The 26,633-nt window shown below is 46.3% G+C and overlaps 2 long non-coding RNA genes across 2 annotated transcripts; one reads left to right on the top strand and one right to left on the bottom strand.

Moving 5' to 3' along the window:
- The first annotated feature begins 15,765 nt into the window (after positions 1-15,765).
- Positions 15,766-18,809, top strand: LOC144755983 (uncharacterized). Its single transcript, XR_013595001.1, has 3 exons — positions 15,766-15,832; positions 17,079-17,210; positions 17,917-18,809. It is a non-coding gene; the product is annotated as an uncharacterized LOC144755983 (long non-coding RNA).
- Positions 16,300-18,923, bottom strand: LOC144755982 (uncharacterized). The gene is made up of 2 exons (XR_013595000.1): positions 18,827-18,923; positions 16,300-16,564 (listed from the first exon to the last, which is right to left on the bottom strand). It is a non-coding gene; the product is annotated as an uncharacterized LOC144755982 (long non-coding RNA).
- Positions 18,924-26,633: the final 7,710 nt, after the last annotated feature.

Raw genomic sequence — 26,633 nt, 5'->3', positions numbered from 1 at the left:
GGGTGAAAATTGCAAAAAACACAGTTGATGGACAGAATGTAGAACAATGTCATACATTCACCCCAGTACAAGGATCTGGGCCTAAATCCATCGTTTTTTTGCACTCCACACCACCCTGGGTTAGACACTGGCTATATGCAAATCAGCTCTGACCCTGTGCCTCATGGGAACAGTCCAGTCCGAACTACCAAGCCATGTCTTTCCCAGACCGGAATCAAGCATCCAAGGACCGGTTTCTGGCTATCCGCCTTCATCAGCCTGGATAGCTTGACTCCAGTGGTGTGGAGAGCCTGGGACTCACGTCTGAGCATACCCAGCCCACTCGGGGTGAAAATTGCAAAAAACACAGTTGATGGACAGAATGCAGAGCAATGTCATACATTCACCCCAGTACAAGGATCTGGGCCTAAATCCATCGTTTTTTTGCACTCCACACCACCCTGGGTTAGACACTGGCTATATGCAAATCAGCTCTGACCCAGTGCCTCATGGAAACAGTCCAGTCCAAATTACCAAGCCATGTCTTTCCCAGACCGGAATCAAGCATCCAAGGACCGGTTTCTGGCTATCCGCCTTCATCAGCCTGGATAGCTTGACTCCAGTGGTGTGGAGAGCCTGGGACTCACGTCTGAGCATACCCAGCCCACTCGGGGTGAAAATTGCAAAAAACACAGTTGATGGACAGAATGTAGAACAATGTCATACATTCACCCCAGTACAAGGATCTGGGCCTAAATCCATCGTTTTTTTGCACTCCACACCACCCTGGGTTAGACACTGGCTATATGCAAATCAGCTCTGGCCCTGTGCCTCATGGGAACAGTCCAGTCCGAACTACCAAGCCATGTCTTTCCCAGACCTGAATCAAGCATCCAAGGACCGGTTTCTGGCTATCAGCCTTCATCAGCCTGGATAGCTTGACTCCAGTGGTGTGGAGAGCCTGGGACTCACGTCTGAGCATACCCAGCCCACTCGGGGTGAAAATTGCAAAAAACACAGTTGATGGACAGAATGTAGAACAATGTCATACATTCACCCCAGTACAAGGATCTGGGCCTAAATCCATCGTTTCTTTGCACTCCACACCACCCTGGGTTAGACACTGGCTATATGCAAATCAGCTCTGACCCTGTGCCTCATGGGAACAGTCCAGTCCGAACTACCAAGCCATGTCTTTCCCAGACCGGAATCAAGGATCCAAGGACCGGTTTCTGGCTATCAGCCTTCATCAGCCTGGATAGCTTGACTCCAGTGGTGTGGAGAGCCTGGGACTCACGTCTGAGCATACCCAGCCCACTCGGGGTGAAAATTTCAAAAAACACAGTTGATGGACAGAATGTAGAACAATGTCATACATTCACCCCAGTACAAGGATCTGGGCCTAAATCCATCGTTTCTTTGCACTCCACGCCACCCTGGGTTAGACACTGGCTATATGCAAATCAGCTCTGACCCTGTGCCTCATGGAAACAGTCCAGTCCGAATTACCAAGCCATGTCTTTCCCAGACCGGAATCAAGCATCCAAGGACCGGTTTCTGGCTTTCAGCCTTCATCAGCCTGGATAGCTTGACTCCAGTGGTGTGGAGAGCCTGGGACTCACGTCTGAGCATACCCAGCCCACTCGGGGTGAAAATTGCAAAAAACACAGTTGATGGACAGAATGTAGAACAATGTCATACATTCACCCCAGTACAAGGATCTGGGCCTAAATCCATCGTTTTTTTGCACTCCACACCACCCTGGGTTAGACACTGGCTATATGCAAATCAGCTCTGACCCTGTGCCTCATGGGAACAGTCCAGTCCGAACTACCAAGCCATGTCTTTCCCAGACCGGAATCAAGCATCCAAGGACCGGTTTCTGGCTATCAGCCTTCATCAGCCTGGATAGCTTGACTCCAGTGGTGTGGAGAGCCTGGGACTCACGTCTGAGCATACCCAGCCCACTCGGGGTGAAAATTGCAAAAAACACAGTTGATGGACAGAATGTAGAACAATGTCATACATTCAACCCAGTACAAGGATCTGGGCCTAAATCCATCGTTTTTTTGCACTCCACACCACCCTGGGTTAGACACTGGCTATATGCAAATCAGCTCTGACCCTGTGCCTCTTGGGAACAGTCCAGTCCGTACTACCAAGCCATGTCTTTCCCAGACCGGAATCAAGCATCCAAGGACCGGTTTCTGGCTATCAGCCTTCATCAGCCTGGATAGCTTGACTCCAGTGGTGTGGAGAGCCTGGGACTCACGTCTGAGCATACCCAGCCCACTCGGGTTGAATATTGCAAAAAACACAATTGATGGACAGAATGTAGAACAATGTCATACATTCACCCCAGTACAAGGATCTGGGCCTAAATCCATCGTTTTTTTGCACTCCACACCACCCTGGGTTAGACACTGGCTATATGCAAATCAGCTCTGACCCTGTGCCTCATGGGAACAGTCCAGTCCGAACTACCAAGCCATGTCTTTCCCAGACCGGAATCAAGCATCCAAGGACCGGTTTCTGGCTATCAGCCTTCATCAGCCTGGATAGCTTGACTCCAGTGGTGTGGAGAGCCTGGGACTCACGTCTGAGCATACCCAGCCCACTCGGGGTGAAAATTGCAAAAAACACAGTTGATGGACAGAATGTAGAACAATGTCATACATTCACCCCAGTACAAGGATCTGGGCCTAAATCCATCGTTTTTTTGCACTCCACACCACCCTGGGTTAGACACTGGCTATATGCAAATCAGCTCTGACCCTGTGCCTCATGGGAACAGTCCAGTCCGAACTACCAAGCCATGTCTTTCCCAGACCGGAATCAAGCATCCAATGACCGGTTTCTGGCTATCAGCCTTCATCAGCCTGGATAGCTTGACTCCAGTGGTGTGGAGAGCCTGGGACTCACGTCTGAGCATACCCAGCCCACTCGGGGTGAAAATTGCAAAAAACACAGTTGATGGACTGAATGTAGAACAATGTCATACATTCACCCCAGTACAAGGATCTGGGCCTAAATCCATCGTTTTTTGCACTCCACACCACCCTGGGTTAGACACTGGCTATATGCAAATCAGCTCTGACCCTGTGCCTCATGGGAATAGTCCAGTCCGAACTACAAAGTCATGTCTTTCCCAGACCGGAATCAAGCATCCAAGGACCGGTTTCTGGCTATCAGCCTTCATCAGCCTGGATAGCTTGACTCCAGTGGTGTGGAGAGCCGGGGACTCACGTCTGAGCATACCCAGCCCACTCGGGGTGAAAATTGCAAAAAACACAGTTGATGGACAGAATGTAGAACAATGTCATACATTCACCCCAGTACAAGGATCTGGGCCTAAATCCATCGTTTTTTTGCACTCCACACCACCCTGGGTTAGACACTGGCTATATGCAAATCAGCTCTGTCCCTGTGCCTCATGGGAACAGTCCAGTCCGAACTACCAAGCCATGTCTTTCCCAGACCGGAATCAAGCATCCAAGGACCGGTTTCTGGCTATCAGCCTTCATCAGCCTGGATAGCTTGACTCCAGTGGTGTGGAGAGCCTGGGGCTCACGTCTGAGCATACCCAGCCCACTCGGGGTGAAAATTGCAAAAAACACAGTTGATGGACAGAATGTAGAACAATGTCATACATTCACCCCAGTACAAGGATCTGGGCCTAAATCCATCGTTTTTTTGCACTCCACACCACCCTGGGTTAGACACTGGCTATATGCAAATCAGCTCTGACCCTGTGCCTCTTGGGAACAGTCCAGTCCGAACTACCAAGCCATGTCTTTCCCAGACCGGAATCAAGCATCCAAGGACCGGTTTCTGGCTATCAGCCTTCATCAGCCTGGATAGCTTGACTCCAGTGGTGTGGAGAGCCTGGGACTCACGTCTGAGCATACCCAGCCCACTCGGGGTGAAAATTGCAAAAAACACAATTGATGGACAGAATGTAGAACAATGTCATACATTCACCCCAGTACAAGGATCTGGGCCTAAATCCATCGTTTTTTTGCACTCCACACCACCCTGGGTTAGACACTGTCTATATGCAAATCAGCTCTGACCCTGTGCCTCATGGGAACAGTCCAGTCCGAACTACCAAGCCATGTCTTTCCCAGACCGGAATCAAGCATCCAAGGACCGGTTTCTGGCTATCAGCCTTCATCAGCCTGGATAGCTTGACTCCAGTGGTGTGGAGAGCCTGGGACTCACGTCTGAGCATACCCAGCCCACTCGGGGTGAAAATTGCAAAAAACACAATTGATGGACAGAATGTAGAACAATGTCATACATTCACCCCAGTACAAGGATCTGGGCCTAAATCCATCGTTTTTTTGCACTCCACACCACCCTGGGTTAGACACTGTCTATATGCAAATCAGCTCTGACCCTGTGCCTCATGGGAACAGTCCAGTCCGAACTACCAAGCCATGTCTTTCCCAGACCGGAATCAAGCATCCAAGGACCGGTTTCTGGCTATCAGCCTTCATCAGCCTGGATAGTTTGACTCCAGTGGTGTGGAGAGCCTGGGACTCACGTCTGAGCATACCCAGCCCACTCGGGGTGAAAATTGCAAAAAACACAGTTGATGGACAGAATGTAGAACAATGTCATACATTCACCCCAGTACAAGGATCTGGGCCTAAATCCATCGTTTTTTTGCACTCCACACTACCCTGGGTTAGACACTGGCTATATGCAAATCAGCTCTGACCCTGTGCCTCATGGAAACAGTCCAGTCCGAATTACCAAGCCATGTCTTTCCCAGACCGGAATCAAGCATCCAAGGACCGGTTTCTGGCTTTCAGCCTTCATCAGCCTGGATAGCTTGACTCCAGTGGTGTGGAGAGCCTGGGACTCACGTCTGAGCATACCCAGCCCACTCGGGGTGAAAATTGCAAAAAACACAGTTGATGGACAGAATGTAGAACAATGTCATACATTCACGCCAGTACAAGGATCTGGGCCTAAATCCATCGTTTTTTTGCACTCCACACCACCCTGGGTTAGACACTGGCTATATGCAAATCAGCTCTGACCCTGTGCCTCATGGGAACAGTCCAGTCCGAACTACCAAGCCATGTCTTTCCCAGACCGGAATCAAGCATCCAAGGACCGGTTTCTGGCTATCAGCCTTCATCAGCCTGGATAGCTTGACTCCAGTGGTGTGGAGAGCCTGGGACTCACGTCTGAGCATACCCAGCCCACTCGGGGTGAAAATTGCAAAAAACACAGTTGATGGACAGAATGTAGAACAATGTCATACATTCACCCCAGTACAAGGATCTGGGCCTAAATCCATCGTTTTTTTGCACTCCACACCACCCTGGGTTAGACACTGGCTATATGCAAATCAGCTCTGACCCTGTGCCCCATGGGAACAGTCCAGTCCGAACTACCAAGCCATGTCTTTCCCAGACCGGAATCAAGCATCCAAGGACCGGTTTCTGGCTATCAGCCTTCATCAGCCTGGATAGCTTGACTCCAGTGGTGTGGAGAGCCTGGGACTCACGTCTGAGCATACCCAGCCCACTCGGGGTGAAAATTGCAAAAAACACAGTTGATGGACAGAATGTAGAACAATGTCATACATTCAACCCAGTACAAGGATCTGGGCCTAAATCCATCGTTTTTTTGCACTCCACTCCACCCTGGGTTAGACACTGGCTATATGCAAATCAGCTCTGACCCTGTGCCTCATGGGAACAGTCCAGTCCGAACTACCAAGCCATGTCTTTCCCAGACCGGAATCAAGCATCCAAGGACCGGTTTCTGGCTATCAGCCTTCATCAGCCTGGATAGCTTGACTCCAGTGGTGTGGAGAGCCTGGGACTCACGTCTGAGCATACCCAGCCCACTCGGGGTGAAAATTGCAAAAAACACAGTTGATGGACAGAATGTAGAACAATGTCATACATTCACCCCAGTACAAGGATCTGGGCCTAAATCCATCGTTTTTTTGCACTCCACACCACCCTGGGTTAGACACTGGCTATATGCAAATCAGCTCTGACCCTGTGCCTCATGGGAACAGTCCAGTCCGAACTACCAAGCCATGTCTTTCCCAGACCGGAATCAAGCATCCAAGGACCGGTTTCTGGCTATCAGCCTTCATCAGCCTGGATAGCTTGACTCCAGTGGTGTGGAGAGCCTGGGACTCACGTCTGAGCATACCCAGCCCACTCGGGGTGTGGTAAATAAATAAATAATATCTCTATTTTTGACTGGATATACGATAACAGATAGCTCAATAAATAAGAGTCAAGATTCGAGGTAGTAGGAGTATGCAGGTTTAATACAGCATAAAGGACAGGAACAGGACAACCTGCACGGGAATAGGATGGCAGCGCTGCACGGGGCAGGGACAAAGGAATGGAATGGCTTTTACTAACAGTGCACAAGTATATATACTTAAACAAAATACATGATGTTCAATACAATAGGCGTAGCAGTGGGCAGGGCCTGTAGCAGTCGCGAAAGATAAGGCAGAAAGTAGGTGTAACAAGAGGCGTGAACAGGGCGTATACGTAGACATGTGATGTAAACGTAACGGAATATGTCACAAATGGGGCGGAAACATGGAGGGGGCTACCTAAGGAGCCGGGACCTCTAACCTAGTGGTGCGCGCAAGCTGGCAATGACGTGTTACTAGGGAGAAGCTGGGGGCTATGACTTCTGAGCTAGAAGGAGAGACGAAAGTCTGGAGAGTCAGAGCGACATGTACCTAAACACTATCTAGTATCTGATGTTTAGAGAACATGTCGATAGAATCCAAAAGTTATCAGGGCAAAGGCTAACAGACACTAAGACTGGTGCATGCATTATTCTACATGTAGTGTGTGTTGAGGAATATTAAATGACCATAAATACAGTATTTCTCTTACATGGAGACGTAAAGGCTAGACGATGACTGAAACTATTGATGCGATTCAGTAGCTTAGGAATGCAGAGAAGGAGAGTTGGACTGATAACTGGAATCATAACTTACTCTTGGCAGACTGGCAGGCAGAGCCAGGCCGAGCCGGGCACTGTGAGGCAGGAAGTAAGTGAAGGGTCAGGGATACAGGTGGGGGCTGTATCGCTCCTCGGAGAGGGTTCAGGAGACAGGAGCTGAATCTGAGTCCGGGCCCTTTTGAGGCCTAGAAACGGGGACTTTCAATGAAATAACGTGCACACTGAGAAACGTGGCAATGTAGCTTTACATAGGCCTAATACTCGTAGCTTTCACGAGAACTGGAAACTGGCATACTAGAGATGGACACAACTGTAATTGCGTCTTTAATCGATCATGGGGAATACATATGCATATTAATCATGCACATATAGCATAAGATGGGGAACACGTAGGGACACAGAACATGGCAAAATTTACTTTTCCACATTCCCTCCTTGTCACTACGTTTCCATCAGGAAACATCAATATTCATGATACCATCTATCATTTCATACAGTATCATTTGCTCGTCTCGAAATTTCTTGGAACGGGATCTAGGACGGGACTTGGGACTAGGAATACAAGAGGTAGCACAAATGCCGCAAATCGCAGGGCCACATTGTATACAGAGGCAGCAACTGAATATGATCGCTACTGCAATACCTAGAAAGGACAATACTTTCCATCCCCAGGCAGAAATTATACTCCAAAACCAACCGGACCATGTCCAGGTGCCTGGATTCTGGTGTAACTGATGGGCAATTTTATGAAGTCTGGTTATAGCTGAATAAACAGACGGCGCGTTATTAGGAATGAAAATGCAGCAACTAGATCCGATGACTCTACATGCTCCTCCTCTATCGGCCAGTATGACGTCAAGAACGAGACGATTTTGGAGCACGACAAATCTCATAGCAGATTGCTCTTCGGTTAAGTTACCTAGAGCAGAGGCAGTCTCATTCACTACTGCTTCAAGGGTTCTGGTTAATCTACGTATTAACTTACTATTCTGGATAGGTCCTATAAAGAAAAAGAATCCTCTATTGAAATCTGTATACTGTTCTAGGGCAGTTTCAGTTTGATCGACAATTGGGGACTCGATCTCCCTTCTATGTCTAATGTGTACTAGATGTGTGTTTCTATGATAATCAGATGGGGCTAGGAAAACTGGTGGCAGTAGGAAGGCAATGTAACAGGTTCCCTCCCAATCGAGGGGCAGACGAACATATGCGGTCTGACCACAAACAAAATAAGAATGACGTGAAGCTTTGAAAATAGATTTCCCACTGTCACTATACTCGACAATAGTAGTACAATCACTATGTCCTACATGTACGGAACCATTATTTCGGACACATAATTCGCCTTTGACTGGTAATACTGAAAAAGCAGGTAAGTCTGGAGTAGGATCAGACTGAACATTCAGAACCATGAAATTCGAAGAATAATTACCCAAATTATAAACTTCATTTTCTAGATCTAACCCTGTTCTGTGGGGAAGACCTTGCTTGTCTGGAAAACATGTACTGTTCAGAGGGGACATATCAGTTGAGGATGACGTTAACGTGGACCATGCTCCACATGAACCATTATGTGAAAACGGATAAGGAAAGAGTGGCAGAACTCCCTTCGGTGTCTGGAAAGGGGGGAGTCGACCACACACCCAACAATTAGTGGCATTGCTGGTCTGGTGTGAATAATGCAACATACGGATAAAGGTATTGTTGCGCATAGCAAGACGATAAGATAGTTCGTGAGGAGGCAGATCACTAAATGTGTGCTCTACTGTAGCATTAGAAAACTTATTTACATGAGAAATTGGAAAACATAAATGAAATGCATAACTCGTGCAGGTAATCATCAAGCTTAAAAACAATATAAAACTTAGAAAAACGATACATCGGATAGAGTTTTGACTAACTCTCTCACTATGGGGGTCTATCTCATACATGTCAGATACCTGTCTAACCGTTTCACCTAGGGGAGGACTTAGACAATTAAACTGGCTGACTTATTTTACTAGACCGTAGCTTATTTTTATACTCCTGCTGCGGAGTTTTCTCTAACAGGGAGGGCTTGATATCAATGTCATTTGCGGGACAGTCCTTAAGAATAGTATCTTGGCAGTCTTTAAAATCTTGACAATCCTTGGAAATGTTCTTGGAAACAGTTTTTAGTCCGTGAAATTTCTTGACGTGTGACAGGTGCACCCACCCCTTCCTGCCTTCCAACTTGACGGCAGTACGGGTGGTTAGAAGGACTAACTTCGGCTCCTTCCAGCGAGGCTCCAGCGGACTTGAACGATCAAAATTGCGGACGAGGACCAGGGTGCCGGGAAGGATCTCGTGTGGCTTGACTTCAGTATTGTCGGGAAATGCAGCGGCAACCTGTGAACGACAAGAGTGTAGGGCAGACATCAAGGAAGCTAGATAATCTGTCAGCATATTACTGGAAACATCGGTAATACTTCGGGGTCTAGGTGTACCCCACATATTCGGGGGGCGGCCGAATACGACCTCATAAGGGGACAGACCTGATCTGGAGTGTGCGACCATGCGCATATAGAACAGAGCGACTGGCAGAGCAACTAACCAGTCTACACCTTTTTCTTGACAGACTTTGGCAATACGTATTTTCAGGGTTTGATTATGTCTCTCTACGAGACCGGCTGCTTCTGGATGGCGTACACAATGGAACTTCCACTGGTACCCTAACAAAAGGGAAACGTGCTTCATTAGTTCAGATGAGAATGGCTGGCCGTTATCAGAATACACGACCCTAGGGAGTCCATAACGGGGGAAGAATTCACGAACCAACTGCTTGGCAGTGGTCGCGGCTGTGTAATCTGGGACTGGATATGCTTCTGTCCACCTGGACAAAGCGCATACAACTACAAGGACATACTTGAAACCTCGACATCGCTCCATCTGAATATAATCCATCTGGAGGACTTCAAAAGGGTGGTCAGGAGGTTGGAATCCACCTTGTTCCACCGGGACACTTTTACCTGGATTGAACTGGCAACATATCATACAGGTACGGACTTTCTGCTTGGCTGCAGCTCGTAAATGCTTGTTAAACCAAATGTTCTGGATACTGTCTAACATGGCTTTTTCTCCTAAGTGTGCTGGACTATGTGCGGTATTGATAATGACTTGAACCATTGAGTCGGGGAGAAACCATGTGGCTTTTCCCTTCGTCAACCATCCCTGATCTGTCTGGACCCCTCCTTGTTCGGACCATTTCTTGATTTCCTCGGGAGTAGCATGTAACTGGATATCTATGACATCTTGAGTAGGGTCCTTAACTGTCATACAAATAGTCTGTTCGAGAGTGGATGTCGGTGTCTTGTTAACTGGTATGTCTGGAGTCTGTGCTGTAAGCTTGGCTGTTCGATCTGCTAGATCATTCCCTTGGGAAATAATGTCAGTAACTTTCGTATGTGCTTTGCATTTCATAATAGCGATGGATGTCGGTAAATGTATTGCATCTAACAGAGCTTGAATAAGGAACCCATGCTGAATCTTGGTTCCATGAGAAGTCATGAAACCTCTCTCCTGCCAGAGCACTCCGAAGTCGTGTACAACTCCGAATGCGTAGCGTGAATCTGTGTAAATATTAACTTTCAGGTTCTTGGCGTGTATGCAGGCTTGAGTCAGAGCAACTAGCTCTGCTGCTTGAGCAGACAGGGTGTCAATACGGTGTGTTTCAATAACTTCAGTGTCAGTAGTCACTGCATACGCGGCTACTAGTTCTCCTGTACTCGTTCTCATACATGAACCATCCACATAAAGTGTCAGGTCAGGATCTGGTAACGGAATATCTGTCAGGTCTTGTCTCGGCTTAGTCATAGTGTTAACTACTTCCACACAGTCATGTGTGGCAGGATTTGAAGTAACTGACGGTAACAGTGTAGCAGGATTTAGAACGTTGCAGCGTCTGATTTCTATGTGTGGCAGGAATAGTGTCAGTTCATAACCTGTCAAACGTGCAATTGTCAAGTGCTGAGTCTGTGTTCGGTTTAAAAGAACTTCCACGGAGTGTGGAACTTGTACTGTCAAGGAATGTCCTAATACTATGGAATCACTTTGTCTGATAGCTAGTGCTGTGGCTGCAACTGACTTGAGGCACGCAGGCAGCGCCTGGGCTACTGGATCTAATGTGCTCGAAAAATAAGCACAGGGCTTGTATTGCCTGGCTTGATCTTGTGTGAGAACGGATAATGCTGTACCATCACGTTCTGTGACAAAAAGTGTAAAAGGCTTACTGTAGTTCGGTGTAGCTAGAACGGGAGCTTGGCATAAAGCTTTCTTTAACTCATTGAAACTAAGTGTATGTTCAGATGTCCAAGGGAGGACAGTCGATACGGCTGCCTCCTGTGTCGTTAACTGTATCAGTGGCTTGGCTAGAAATGCATACTGAGGAATCCATTGTCGGCAATAAGAAGTGAGGCCGATAAAAGCACGTACCTCCTTCTGTGTCTTGGGCTGTGGAAGACTCGCTATTAACTGGATACGGTCAGGTGTCAACTGCCTACCCCACTTGGACAGTAAGTGGCCTAAGTAGATCACTTGCTGGACACAGAATTGAAGCTTTGAAGGGGACACCTTGTGCCCCATCTCGGCTAGGAAGTGCAGAACTGTGAGTGACGCTCGCTCGCAAGCACGTTCAGAACGGGCTGTGATCAGTAGATCATCGACATATTGGAGCAGGGCAGTGTCAGTTGGCATGTGAATATTGTCTAGTTGTCTCTTAAGTGCTTGACTGTAAATACTAGGACTTTCTGTGAAACCTTGAGGAGCTCGTGTGAATTTATAGCTCCTTCCATTTAAACAGAATCCGAAAAGGTACTGGCTGTCTGGATGAATGGGGACACTGAAAAATGCATTCTTGAGGTCGATTACTGTAAAAAATATTGCCTCAGAATCAATGGCTGTCAATAGAGATGAGATATCTGGAACAACTGGGTACTGAGGAATGATACATTTATTGAGTTCTCGAAGGTCAATCACTAATCGATATACTGGGGGTGCATTTGGATCAGTACGTTTCATGACTGGAATGATAGGAGAATTACATACATTGGAGTCAGTTTCTACAACTACTCCTTGAGCCATAAGCTCGTCAATAATTTTGGATAAGGCTGCTACAGCCTCAGGTGGCAATCTGTACTGTCTGATTCGTGGTAACACTACACCTTGCTTGAGAGTCACACGATGGGGTGTGATTCGCATGAAACCAACATCAGTTGGACCTTGCGCCCATAGATGTTGTGGGACATTTGACAATCTCGGATCAAAATCTCGTAATACATAGTGACCCTTGAAGTCACGTAAAAACAAACGTATCCCCTCTGGGGAACAGCAAATAACTGCACCTAATTCTTTCAGTGTCTTAATACCTAACAAATTTTCTGGACATGACTTCGTAAGCAATAGATCAGTAGTTCGGGACAATGGACCTACTTCTAGAGTAACTGGCTTTGATATCTCGTTTACAATAGGCTTTCCTGAAAATCCAAGGGAAACATTTCTAGAGCCTGAGAGCGGAGCCCCTGGAACCTCGTCGTGACTAATGGTAGTCCTACTTGCCCCTGTATCAATCAGAAACTTTCTGTCTTTCCCTAATACTTGACTGTGTACGTAGGGACCTTCTTGATCTACAGGAATCTCGATGAGAGGCAAGCCTACCTCCCTCTCTAGGCTGTTTCATGAATACGCTTGATACTCTGGATACTCGGATTGTGCATACTGGTACATCTGCTGTGTAACATGCTGTGTTGCAGCTATAGGCTGCGGTGCTGGAACTGTCTGTTGTGCATTCTGTGGTGACTGAGAAGTCTGTGAAACTTGTTCTTGTCTAGGCGGACGTGGTCTTTCTTTAGTTTTACCAGTGGCTATATTGTGTTTCAGAACTGCACACTCGTTTATGAAATGACCTGGCTGTTTACAATAATTGCATGTCCCTTTAACGGGAGCTGCAGGATGACTGGCTTGATTCGCTTGATTCGGACCCCTCTTCTGACTGTCTTGTGGAACAGATTGTGCAACTAGTACTTTCATTTTTGTGTCTTTCATACGTCTTCTCTCGTGTTCTTGCTCTTCTCTGATTCTATTCTGGTGATACTGGAGCATTTGGAGCATCTGGGACGGGGTACTAGCTTGCCAAGTACTTTCGACTTTCAAAACTCGATTTTTAACTTGTGGACTTGAATTCTCGACTAATTTAGTAACAAAAAGATGAGGGTATGACTCGCTACTAGTCTTCAAACCACTGTTTATTATAAAACATTTCTCAAATCTAGAATAAAAATCACTAGTATCTTCGTCTGGTTTCTGTTTACATGCTGAGATTGCATCCCAGTCTTCCTTTTTCGTGGCTAATAACCTAGGCAAAACTTGTATCAATAATTCTGGTAATTCTTTACATTTGTCTCCAAGACCGGTACCTGGTACACGTATCTTATCTTCAGCTTCTAGAGCTGTCCAATCGATCTTTTTCTCTCCCACCTCCCAATCCTTTTCCTTGAGTTTTTCATATATGCCCGCAGGCAACAGGACTTTTAACATTTTAATTATATCTGGATACGTGTATTCTCCCATACGGAGCATGTCTTTTAATTCTCGGTGGAACCCTGCTGGATCTTTGTCGTGACAGGGAATTAATTTCTTCATCTCTAAGAGTTCCATCTTGGTAACTGGGGTGTAAACAAATACTCGTTGCATTTCACCTCCCGCTGTCCTAACTGGGTGTACTTCTCGTAACGGATGCTGTCTATCTATATAAAACGGTTTACTTTCTGGAGGTGAGACATGAACAAAATGCGGATTTAGGAACGTTCTATATTTGTTGGGCTGTTCTAGAATGACACTAATTAAATCGGTGCCTAAACCTTTCCATCTATACTGGAGTAACTCGTTCAGGACATCATGTAACGGACCTGGATCAGAATGTTGACCCTCATACAGTGTAATGAGGTGCTGGATCATATACATACTAACCCTGGGCGTAGTTCGCGTAGCCGCACTCCGCGAAGCTACGCGAAGACGCACTTGCACTCCGCGAGCTACGTGTAGCTCCGCGGACATGCGTAGTAGGTTGCTAGACCCGTTCGCGCGCCGTTTTTCGTCTTCGGGAGCGCGGTGCGCGTGTTCGGGGCGCTGCCTGCATGCTCGCGATAGCTAGCGCGCTAAGTTACTCAATGAGGTTTGTCCCGCCCGCTTGCGTTCCCTTATTTCCGGTTCCGGGTCACAAGTAACGTGTTCGCGTTGTGTTAGACATGTTCGGGAACTCATCTTCTCGTTCGCACTGCCAAAGTGCGTGATCGCGTCAAATATCGCGCGAACTTACCGCGGCGGTCGCGACGGGCAGAGCCATCTTCGATTTCACACTCTGGCTATGGTTTTGGGCCTACTTCAGCATCTCACTCCTATCTCTTCCATCCTGGTCTTTTCCCTCAGTTTTTCTAACTTTCTTTACTTCTTACCTATTTCTGTCTGTGCCTAGGTTTATATTTCTCATTTTATTTTTACTTTTACCACTTTTTTTGCAACTTTTCTCTTGTTTTATATTACTTCCTTCTTTTATCTTTCTTCTTTCTTCCCCTAACCTTTTTGTCTTCAACTTTCCTTCTCCCCTCCACCCAGAACCATGGTGAAGGGTGCCAGCAGAATCGGCGGCTCAAAGGGCAAGGCGGCTGTGCCTAAAAAAACCAGGCTGCCTTGCGGCAGAATGCGCCCGGCAGGAGTGACGCCCCGCCAACTTTTTGGGGAGGAGGAGTTGGCCGCCCTGGTCTTTTTTATCCAACGTCACCTCCCCTTGACTTTGGCAGCAGGCGGCAGGCCCGGCTCCGGATACCAGCACATTGAAGAGCGTCTCCGGCGGTGGGCGAAGGTGCGCCGTGCAGTCTTCCGCTGCTCCGGTATCCGGCGTACCCACCATCAGCTGTCCCACCGCTGGGCCGACATTTTGGACCGGGAGCAGGACCTGTTGGACCTGCTTGGTGTGGAGGTTGTGGGTCTTGGTGAGTGGCTACCCCAAAAATAAAGTGTGTATATATATATATATATATATATATATATATATATATATATATATATTTATATACATATAGATTATATATATATATATATATATATACATATATAGATATATAGTTGTCTAAATATTGTTATTGTATCTTTGTAAATATTGGCTGAATAAGTAACGCGATGACTGTTGCCCCTAGTTACATTTGCGATGTATTCCGGTATATCTACTGTCATTGTATGACAGTGTTCTTCTTCTTCACTGGCTCTTGCGTGTTGTTTCAACTTGGCGCTAGCTGTTGCTGTTTATTGATGTGAGATTTTCTTTATTGCTGAGAACTGGAGTTAGTTAATGCTATTAATAGAGTCTTGTCCTTCCTTTGTCCGTCAGTGAAATAGCGGTGGATGGATAATTATTAATTGTACGTTGTTTGCATATTGTAGCATTTTTTTCACGGCCTTCTCTTCTGCATGAATGGAATCCTTTTCTTGCAAAGAATGCTAACGTTACTTTGTTCTTCTTACCTCAGCCAGGGCCGGCTCTAGGGGGCATGTGCAAGCTGTGCAACTGCACAGGGGCACCAAACTTCAGGGGCCACCGCACCAATAGATATCCTTAATGTAATAATACTCTAAGGATGGATACATATTTGCGTTGCGGCCCCTGGCATGGATTTGTTGCCTCCGGCTCTGTTCCACTGTAGCAGTGTGATTTGCAATTATGTCTATGTTTCACATCACTCAATGTATTTATCTATGTTTATTATTTTAATTTTTACATGAACCACAGAATCCAGGGGCAAGCAGAATACAGGGACCGAGTCGGCGGGTGAACCACCAGTTACACAGAGCTCCTCTACTGAGGATCCTGCTGCTGTCCCCAGTAAGTCCAACAGTGCTTGTTTTTTCCTCTGTAATGTGTCTGCAGTGCTTTGTCAATTGACAGCAACCAAGTAGGCATCCAGAATGATGTTTGTCTAGTATTTTTGTAAACGTTAGTATACCACTACTAGTCTTGTGGGTATTCTTCTATCTCCTATGGAGTTATATACATATTACACAACTATGTAACTATGCACACGAAAATTGGATGTTGTTGGTACTGATAGGCAGGTTGGACCTTACTTACACCTCAGTCACAGAACTCTGAGGAACGCACAATTCACTGAACGTCAGCCTATATGGCCTGAGTCATTGGTCTATTGTTCAAATCACACTCCTGAACCCCAATACCAAGATGCCGAATGCTTTTAGGACACAAACCGTTACCTAAGAAACCCCCTTTTGCTCACTCACTCGTGTGAGTCTCTAAGACAACAGACACTGAAAATAAACTTCAGAGTCAAAGTGGTCATTCAAAAGCTTTATTTTGTTAGAAGTAAGTAAGTAACATCAATGTTTTTAAGTGCTTCCGTCCAATACGTTGAAGGGCCCACCAGAAAAAATCCAGAGTTAAAACAGGCATAATAAAGTAATCAACATTTGTACAGCTACTAGTGCACAATAGGGAAATGTGGCAACTATCGGAGACCTCTCACCAACGTATACTGGTCAGATATTCCTCTTTTTTTGTAAGCTATGGAAATGTCCGCTTCGTAGAAGGCAATCTTCTCACCTGCCGAAAAATAATGACAAAAGTGGTGCACGTTAGACAGTATTAAATACATTTATGCCCGTTTTATGCAGCCATGCTAAAAAGAAGTTGTGTAACCTGTAAGCAAACTGTATCCCACAATCCACATAGAAAACTTAAATACGGGCCCTTTTACTTTCCCACCTCTTCAGGTGTATGCATTGAACAATGATGTGTTGCCCCAGAGCGTCTTCTCGTACTGCGCAACAAGCTGCGAGTTAACACATGCGCAAAACTGGATACATTGATGTACAAAGGTTACATAGTTCACTTCCAATTTCCAAGGACTAGAGTAGCAGGACAGATGAGATGAGCTTGGGTACCATACCATAACAATGAATGCTAATAATATGTGTAGTGACTCTGCTGTACTATGCAATGTGGACTCATACTGATTACGTACGTTGGACTTAACTGTTTTGAAGAACTCCATTCTTGGTGAACAAGTACAAAGGGGGCTGTGCATCCATCTAAAAAGGCGTACTTATTTTTATAGGTGCAGAACCCTTACCATCGACCAGTGCCGACGGGGACAGCGGCGCTGCTTCAGCGCTCCCGGCGGGGACAGGAGGAACAGAGGCACCTACACCAGCAGCAGTGGGGGGGGAGCCAACAGCGGCGGGCGATGGTAAGTTACATTCAATAGTGATCTGCATTACTTGGTGGGAGGGGAAAACTTTCTCACTGTACTCTACTGGAAAATATATGTTACCTTTACTTGTCATTAGCATGCTAAGCATTACCACTACAGTAATGCAAGTGCCTGATAGCAGTCGGATGCATGGGTTGTTGTTAAAGCATGTAAAGGGGAAAACACAGCTGCCAGCGTGGTTGGGAGACACACCCAATACCGGTGGTTAGTGGATAGTCTCAGCAGCTGCGGTGTTTTGGGCAAACCCAAAGGCAAGGGAAGGAGGGGACGACTGGGTGCATGGGTCGTTGCTGGTGAAACACAAACCAAATAAGGTTTGTTGCGCGGTATAAAGTATTATAGTCTTTACTAGACATGTGCTACTAGCTGCCCCCTGTTAATTAATGTTACTTTGAGAGTGTTCCCGCCTTCCCGGAACAAAAGGAGATATGTAAAAGACAGGTGTTCGTTCTAATGTGTGTGACCGTTGAAGTACACCCATGCTAATAGGGCAGACATAAAGCCGTGACAAAAAGTCCGAAAAATTAATAGAGGCTGTAGAATGTTCAAGATAGACGCAACACTATTTCTGGTACTCAGCTTGCTTGCTAGTGCTACTGTGCCGCCCACTATGTGTTGAATCAATGTTGTGTTCTTGATTTGCGGGGAGTTTGGATTAACAATTCTGTTTCTTTCTTTATAGTTACTCCTTCCCAAAAACCAACCAGGAAGGAGTTGGCAGTCCGGGCCCGGCAGCGGAAACTGCAGGCAATTGTAGAGGCCTACCGCCGGCTGGTGGATCAGGCCGAGGAGGAGGAGGAGGAGGCGGCGGCAGCAGCTGCTGCCTCTTCCAATGCCCCGGGCCCCAAGCCTGCAGGACTACGTCGCCGTGGTCAGGCAGCCGCCCGCCGCCGCATTGTTACATCTTCGGCGGCCCCCCCACAACAACAACAACAACCACATGCATGCAAGTGTAGGTGCCGTGCTTTCAAAGCAAAGATTCTCCGCCGGGTAGCGAAGTTGGAGGAGGAGCGGAAGAAGCAGGAGGACGGTCTAGAGGAGCGTGTCAAAATACTGGTGGACAAACACCTGAAAGCCCGCCGGCTTTGAAATGGACCCTGTTTTTTGCCCCTTTTTTAATCCTTTTGTTGGTGGGTGGGATGTGGGAGTTGGGGTGTACATTTGGGTTGAAATTTGGTTGGGGTTAGGGGAGGGTAGGGAGGGACAGCTCTGGGTCAGGGGGTTACATTTGTTATATATTTTATTTTTCTATTATCATTATTAAAATATAAAAATAAAACAAAGATATTATTTTCACAAGAAAACATTTGAAGTTCATTTGTGTTTGTTGGGGGGGTGGAGGGGGGACTGTTTCACCAAATAATGTACGTTGTGCAACATGAACATGCACTACGAACGATAAATTAAGTACTGACTGCACCTGTAGTAGTAGGGTCACAAGTGCATAAATAATTTATATTATTAAATAACATGGGAAAATTGCCCATCACGTGAGTCTGAAGTTACTACTAGCATACTTTAATTCCATGCACATTTGCTCAGAGTCGGCTAAACAATCCTATGCAATGCATTGCATCATTCCTTTAACATACCTGTCCTAGTTGTCAGGGAAGAGGAGCTCGTCCTCAAACTCTGTGCGTTCAGACAGAAGTAGGTCATGTAACCCAGTAGTGAGGACGTCTTCTTCACACTGGCTTTCTTCATCCGGCGGTGATTCACGTACTTGATAGTCTGGTGATATGAAGCGTTGATTCATTTTTATCATTGTCAGCCGCTCCACGCTTTTGGGGGAGAGACTAGTCCTTTTCGATGTGACAATGGCACCAGCAGCACTGAAAACCCGCTCAGAGGAGACACTGGCTACAGGACAAGCCAGATACTTTATCGCCAGCCTGCTCAGCACTGGCCACTGTCTCCTTCTTTCATACCAATAGACCAATGGGCTTTGCTCCATGAACACCTCTGTTGTGTCATCCAGATAGGCCTGAACCATCCGCTCAATGTTCATTGGTGCTCGGCTTTGCTGGTCCTCTTTTCCCTTTGCAACAGCAACGGACTTACCCATCCCTTTCTGTATAAAAAAAGCAGTTATGCTTTTGGTTGGGTCTGCTGAATCAGATCGTGTAGGTGCTGCTTTTGGTACTGTTGGTGCCTGCTGGAAAGCAGACGCACTGCTCTCACGCTGTGAAGAACTTGCGTCAGGAGTACTTGGACTGGCCTGGGCTGGCAGTGGCAGGCCTTTAAGTAACAGCCGTTCAGTTTCTAACTCATTAGCTTCCGCAGCTATGGAAGTTTTGTACTTGTCAACATCCTCATCTGAAAATGGAATTACTTCGTTACTGCTGACAAATAATTTGTACCGTGGATCCAAGATTGTTGCAGTTATGTAATGTTCACCTGACACAATATTGTTGAGCCTTACATTTTCACACAAGCGGTTGACTAAGCCCTTGGCTAAGGTATATGCATCAACTTTTTGTTCGTCACCTTCGTATGTTTCACAGACCTCCTTCACCTGTTGCTCAAGCATGTACAACAATGGGATGGCTTGGCCCATAGTACAGTCCTCCCTGCTAACTGCACGTGTGAAGACCTCAAAGGGTTGTAGCATCTCTGTGATGCATTTAATGAGGTCCCACTGCCACATCTCAATGGTCAGGGCTTTAAGATTAACAGTAGGATCCCCTAATCTTCTTGACATGACATAAGCATTCAGTGGGATGTACTGCTCAAAGAGACGCTCAAGCATGAAATAAGTTGAGTTCCAACGTGTTGGGACCTCCTGTATCAGTGCTTTGACTGGCAACCTATGCTCTTGCTGAATGACCCGTAGCAGCTTCCGTCCTTTGAAAGAATGGTTAAAGTGCGTGCATATTCTTCTGCAGATGGCCATTATGTTGCTGACTTTGGCTTCATTTTTCAGAAAGTCTTGCACGACTAAGTTTATGCAGTGTGCCAAACAGGGTACCCTGAAATAATGTCCTTCTCTCATTGCCTTCACTACATTACTGCCATTGTCGGTGGAAACAAAACCAATCTTAAGGCCTCTTGGTTTCAGCCATTCAAAGACCTTGTCATTAAAGTCAGACAAAATGTTTTCAGCAGTATGACTTTTGTCCATACCAAACATGGCTATAGTTGCATGTCTGCGCGTATCATTAAAAATTCCAGCAACGTCACGGAGGCCTGAAGTTAACTTGTCTTTAACACCTGCAAAAGAGATCCAGTGTGCGGTGATGCACATGAAATCTGTAGCATCGCAACTGCTCCACATGTCTGTTGTCAGGTGGATACAATGGACAACACTCTGTTGTAAGGCTTTCCCAATCAATTCCAGCACATCGTGGTGTAGTGCTGGAACAGCCACTCGGGCAAAATAGTAGCGACTGGGAACGTTCCATTTTGGGCAGAGGGTTGCCACTAATTCCAGAAATCCAACAGCCTCAACAAATGAAAATGGGAGAAGGTCCAGTGCTAACATTTTCGCAAGTTTGGCATTGTATAAACGTGCTACTGGGTGGTTCCGCTCGTACTTTCCCTCCTGCCTTAACATGCTAGGAATGGTAAGCTGCTTTGCATGTCTTTGAGTTGTGCTAGACGGACCACCTTGCATCGCAGACTTTGCACTCCTTGGTGTTTCCAGCTGACTCTGGTGCCACTGAGAAGTTGCAGATGCGGAGGATGTGGTCTTTACCACTCCAGTGCTGGCGACAGGGGTCGATTGTGTACCACTCCTAGATAGAAGGTCATCGTCTCCCTCTTCTTCTACCTCCTGATCAACCATGAGTGGACCTTGTACCACTGTATCCCCACCAACACGAGTGCTAACATTTTTTAAGCTTGCAAGGTGGTTCTCCCACCTGATCACGTGTGTTTTTTTCAAATGGGTCGTTTGGCCTCCAGTCCCATAGTTTGTACCAAGCTTACCACGACTAACATTGGCATGACAAATGGTGCATACAGCAATGTTCTCCTGAACTGGGTGAACCGTAAAGAAGTCCCACACTGGGGAGGTAAACTTTTGTCTCCTGCCATAGGAAGAGGAGGACCCACTGCCAATGCCGGATGGACTGGAGGATTGTGGAATTTGACTATGGGACAGCTCAGTCCTAGTACTGCCACTACCTCCTTCTGTTGAAGTGGCGCTTCTGCTGGATGTCGGATGCTGCCGGGCCTTCGCTGTTGAAAAAATTGGAGCTGGTGTTACTGTGGGTGTTGAGTGTGTAGGAGTTATGCGTGGTACCTGCTCATCAGTCATTGCAGCATTTCTGGATAGGGTGAAAATGTTTGTCTCTACATCCTCTGCACCAGGAATAACGCTTGTGATGATGACAGTGTCAGACCCGTCTTTATCACCAGCAGTATCCTGCTCACCTACATCGACCTCCATAAGTTCAAGCCTGCCTGGAAACTTCCTTTTTCCTAGCATGGTCTTCTTGGGATGTCTCTCCTTTGAATGCGCAGATAGTTGTGGCTGCCAATCCGTATCAAGGTCATCGGAAGGGATGCTTTGCGAAGAACTCGATGCACTAACCCTCCTTTCCCTTGGTGAATTCGAAGGAAATAGATCACCTACAGAAGTGGCTTCCTCTTCTTCTTGCTCGGAAGGAGGCTCTACTTCCTGAACTGCCCCGACTTCGGGAGGAACAACTACTACTATTTGGTGCGGAGATGGTGGTTGTTGTTCTTGAGGAAGTACTATTGCGGGCTGGGGTTTTTCAACAACAACTGTTGCGGGCGGTGGTTGTGGTTGTTCAACAACTGTTGCGGGAAGTGGTTGTGGTTGTGGGTGAACAACTCCTATTGCGGGCGGTGGTTGTGGTTGTTGAACATCTACTGCTGGCGGTGGTTGTTGAGCACTTCCATCTTGCGTGGATTGTGTACTACTTTGAGACAGCGATAAGTTTAGTTCTGGCTCAGTATCACTGCTCGCAAGCAGAAGGCTGGCTACCTCTTCGACCCTCATCATGTGCTTGGCCCTGGGATGCTGGCTTGCCCCCACTAATGCAGATGTGCTGGTCCCAGCTTGCACCCCAGACCCCGCTGCTGCAGGCGTACCTTTTGGGGTGCCAAAAAAGGTTTTGGGGTCCATACCAGACTTAAGTGACACTTCCTTCTGCTGTTCCTTCTTCGCAGCAACTTTCTTTGTGGTGGAGGACCTGGTAGCTTTCTTAGGGCCCATCTTCTTCTGATGTCAGTCAGCTCACAGCAGCACAAATTGCAGAGATGTCTGGTCAGATGAGTCACACACCACACGTGGCGTCCAACTGAAGGACGTCCGTCTGGCGGTAGAACGAGCGATGGATGAAAAAACAACCAGCACCTCCTCAGTCTTTTTTGTGCACCTACAAGTAAAGAAGGCAGAACAACATCAGTCAAACAAGCAGTAAGGCAACATGAACAATTGAAAGACACACAGGTCAATGTATAAAAGACAAAACAGAAGACTAATAATACCAGTCCAGCAGCACCACAGCTCAAAGGCCACATGAAGTCCAGAAAGAACCAATAAAGTGAAGCAGGCCTATAGATACCAATATGGACAGAAAAACGAGGATGCCTGCTGCACATGACAGGTTAATGTGCAAGGAATAAATAGCCCATGGCTAAGACAGAGGTTGTAAACATAACACCGCAAAAACACATACAAAGAAACCCCTGCCCAGGCTCCCAAAACAACAACCAAATGACAAATTCTGTTTTTTTGGGTGCACAAGAAAGACCTGCAACATTTTTGAGAAACTTTTATGCAACTCGGGACATATTGTCCGCGAGAATGCTAAATCGGCATGTTCGGCAGCGCGAACGGAATAAAAAGTCGTGTTCGCGTTCCCGAGCAAGTACATTGAGTGCGCGAACACGACAAAAAATGTAAGTTCACGTGCTCACATGGTGCGAAGTTACCAAAACTACCCAAGCTGTATTCCTAGGGTTACCTAATGGCAGAAATTGACAGAGTATTTAAAGTTTAAACACACCCAAAACCAGAAATACCCCACACATAAAAATAAGATTTTCTATATCAATCCAAGCCATCCATGATTTTCACATTTAAGGGTACACCACAAAAACAGTTGATTAACTTTCATGACCCTATGAGTAGTACCTATGGCCTACTGCCAGAGTAGGCCACAAGGTTGGAGGCCTATGCCTATGGCAAAAGCACAAAGGAAGGACACACAAAATGGCCGCCGACATAGGGCCTGGCCACCAACAACAACATGGCAAAATATATCACAAAGGAAGCATACACAAAATGGCCGCCACCACATGGCCTGGCCACCAACAACAACATGGCAAAATCACAAAGGATGTAGATACAAAATGGCCTCCACCACATGGCCTGGCCACCAACAACAACATGGCAAAATATATCACAAAGGAAGCATACACAAAATGGCCGCCACCACATGGCCTGGCCACCAACAACAACATGGCAAAATCACAAAGGATGTATATACAAAATGGCCTCCACCACATGGCCTGGCCACCAACAACAACATGGCAAAATAAATCACAAAGGAAGCATACACAAAAAGATCACCACCATAGGGCCTGGCCACCAACAACAACATGGACAACTTTACAAAATGGCCTCCACCACATGGCCTGGCCACCAACAACAACATGGCAAAATAAATCACAAAGGAAGCATACACAAAATGGCCGCCACCACATGGCCTGGCCACCAACAACAACATGACAAGAAAGAGAAGACAGACAATAATGCCTATGGCAAAGGGACAATGCTTTGCTTCAGAAAATGGACACACCACACCACCGCCCAAATTGGTCACCCCACCCCAAAAAAAAAATAAAAATAACAGAGGAGAGAAAATGGAAGTGGTCCATGCTCCAAAAAGAGAAAAGTACTACCAAAATGAGAACATAACATAAATGAGGAATTTTTAGGTGCACAAGAAAGACCTGCAACATTTTTGAGAAACTTTTATGCAACTCGGGACATATTGTCCGCGAGAATGCTAAATCGGCATGTTCGGCAGCGCGAACGGAATAAAAAGTCGTGTTCGCGTTCCCGAGCAAGTACATTGAGTGCGCGAACACGACAAAAAATGTAAGTTCACGTGCTCACATGGTGCGAAGTTACCAAAACTACCCAAGCTGTATTCCTAGGGTTACCTAATGGCAGAAATTGACAGAGTATTTAAAGTTTAAACACACCCAAAACCAGAAATACCCCACACATAAAAATAAGATTTTCTATATCAATCCAAGCCATCCATGTTTTTCACATTAAGGGTACACCACAAAAACAGTTGATTAACTTTCATGACCCTATGAGTAGTACCTATGGCCTACTGCCAGAGTAGGCCACAAGGTTGGAGGCCTATGGCAAGAGCAAAGTGGCTGGAAACATTAAATGGCCGCCAACACATGGCCAGGCCAACCACAGAAAGTTAATAAAATGAACTCATGCATGCCTACACACTAACTACATGGGGTACTAGCTACTAGGGTCACATATTGGCTTAAAAATTAGAAACATTTTAAATTCCACAAAATGCAATGTTAGAAAAAATTTACAATTTGGGACCTCATGAAAGTACAGGCCTCCATCAATAATTTAATTCCAGGATTGAATACTGTTGTTAAAAAAAAATCAAATCAAACAAGCACAAGTCTACATCACTCATACATTACACAAACTTACTTGAAAAAGAGAATTCCAATTCAAAAAGTCCTCATTAAATCCAAGGTAAATCAGTAATGCAGCCAACACAGACAGAAAGTGATCCTTCCAGCTCAAAATCCAAAGGAAAGTGAGCACCACATGGACAAAGCACTGGGAGGAGCCTGGTGGACAGGAACAGGAAGTTGTAAACTCAAGAGCCCTTCCTCCTTACTCTGCAAAACAAGAGTAGAAACAAAAAGAGGGGTCCTTCCCCCCTAAAAATAAAGCCAAAGGTACAACTTTAAGGTTTTTTGCCTTTTTTTTCCTAACCAAAATGGTAATTTATTATGGTTTTAACATGCTCGCGAGTTATTCTGTGCAAGAATGCAGTTTCTGCGTGTTCGGCAACTCGATCTTACCAAAAAGCATCCTCGCGCGTCCTTATGACGCTATCTCGCATCAAAATGACGTTATCGCGTTCGCACAGTCGCACGGGACTGTGCGAGAGTGTTTCCAAACATGGTGGCACAAGCGACCAGGAAAAAACGAACGCAGAACGAAGGTAAGCCATTGCCGCGCACGCGATAATGTTATTCAGCGCGCGAGAACTACGCTACGCACCGGATCGCGGAGTTATCGACAGCTACGCGTTCTCCGCGGAACGCGGAGCTGCCGAAACTCCGCAAGCTCCGCGAACGGAGCGTAGTTCTTCGCCCAGGGTTAATACATACCCACCAGTCGCTGCTCGGCTGGGGGCAGTTTCAGAAACATTTGTGCCACTATTTCGTCTGGAAAAGTGGTAGAATCAGTAATCCATCGGACTGCTGATCGGGCTAGTTCTTGTTCATGCATGGTACTTAACTCACTATAACCGATTCGTGATTTCAGAATGTGATCGGTAGCTTGAAATACTTGTTCTAGAGAACCTTGTTCTGGTGCTGGAAGAGGAACAGTTTTCTTGTGTTCTAGGCGTAAATGTCGGTCTGGAAATCTAGATTTACCTACATACGCTATTCTGGCGGTGTTCTCGTCGTCTACCTCTTCAGTAGGAGAGTCATTTTCTTTCTCGCTTCCTAGAGCTTCTTTGCGTTGTTCGTGTAACCTTATTATTTCTTTACGTATTTTCTTGTACATACTCTCTATACTATTGAGTGTCTTGTGCTTACCCTCGGCTATATTATCACTCCACTTTGTCAGAATTTTCATTTCGGTCGGATCTTTAGTCGGGGAATCTTGTTCCCTAATTAAACAATTGATCAGAAACTTTAACAGCATGAACTGGATCTCAGATTTTCTGTGAGACATGACTTCACCAATACTTTCTGGATCTTGTCCTGTACGAATGAAACGATACATTCTGTCTAGATCTTCTTTCATATTCGGTAGGGTGTCCAAATACTCGGTCACCCGTCTTACACGTAATGAATATATAACCATACTATCATCACCTGGGACCGGATCATAACGGCATTCGGTAAGAGCTCGTCTGATATCTGCAACAGACTGATGTTTGGGCGTGCGCTGTAACGCACGTTCATGTAACTCGACTGACGTTACACGTTTGTGTGGCGGCGGGGTTCCCGGAGGACCTCCTCCCGCGGCCCCTAAACTGGAATCGTCGACTGATACTCTTCGTGCTGGCAGAGTGACCAGTGTAGCGGGTACTTGTAATGTAGGCTGGACCGGGGGTACCGTAACAGGTGCTGTAACAGGTGCCCCGGTGACTGGAGGAGCAGGATTTCATTATTTACAGGAGCTGGCGGAAC

This window comes from Lissotriton helveticus, chromosome 5_1 (assembly GCF_964261635.1).
Source record: "Lissotriton helveticus chromosome 5_1, aLisHel1.1, whole genome shotgun sequence".
Taxonomy (NCBI): Eukaryota; Metazoa; Chordata; class Amphibia; order Caudata; family Salamandridae; genus Lissotriton; species Lissotriton helveticus.
This window is presented reverse-complemented; position numbering and strand designations above follow the sequence as displayed.